Source organism: Triticum aestivum, chromosome 7A (assembly GCF_018294505.1).
Source record: "Triticum aestivum cultivar Chinese Spring chromosome 7A, IWGSC CS RefSeq v2.1, whole genome shotgun sequence".
NCBI classification, from domain to species: domain Eukaryota; kingdom Viridiplantae; phylum Streptophyta; class Magnoliopsida; order Poales; family Poaceae; genus Triticum; species Triticum aestivum.
Window position 1 is genome coordinate 513,900,268 of NC_057812.1, and position 621 is coordinate 513,900,888.

Genomic DNA, 621 nt, shown 5'->3' on the forward strand with positions numbered 1-621 from the left:
CTTTTCTATCAATTGCTCGACAGTAATTTGTTCATCCACTGTAATACTTATGCTATCTTGAGAGAAGCCACTAGTGAAATCTATGGCCCTCGGGTCTATCTTTTATCATATAAGTTTCCAATTTATTTTCTTTCGCAATCTTTACTTTTAATCTATATCATAAAAATACCAAAAAATATTTATCTTATTATCTTTATCATATCTCACTTTACTAAGTGACCGTGAAGGGATTAACAACCCCTTTATCGCGTTGGTTGCGAGGTTCTTATTTATTTGTGTAGCATTCTCCATTTTATGCCTTGAAGAGGATTCGAACCTCCACGCTCTTCAGCACGAGATTTTGAGTCTCGCGTGTCTACCATTTCACCATCAAGGCATCTTAAAAGTGAATCGTATTCCATGAATATGATATCTATCTAATGTGATATATGGAATATATGACAAGTGTAGTCTCCTACTGGATTGATACCTTGGTTCTCAAAAACTGAGGGAAACACTTACGCTACTTTACTGCATCAAACTTTCCTCTTCAAGGGAAAACCAACGCATTGCTCAAGAGGTAGCAAGAAGAATTTATGGTGCCGTTGCCGGGGACGGGGAGGTTGCACCAAGTCAAGTCAA

General features: G+C 37.7%; 1 non-coding gene across 1 annotated transcript; it reads right to left on the reverse strand.

The window, feature by feature from the left end:
* Nucleotides 1-295: 295 nt before the first annotated feature.
* Nucleotides 296-376, reverse strand: TRNAL-CAA (transfer RNA leucine (anticodon CAA)). The gene has a single exon. It is a non-coding gene; the product is annotated as a tRNA-Leu (tRNA).
* Between the last annotated feature and the right edge of the window lie 245 nt (nt 377-621).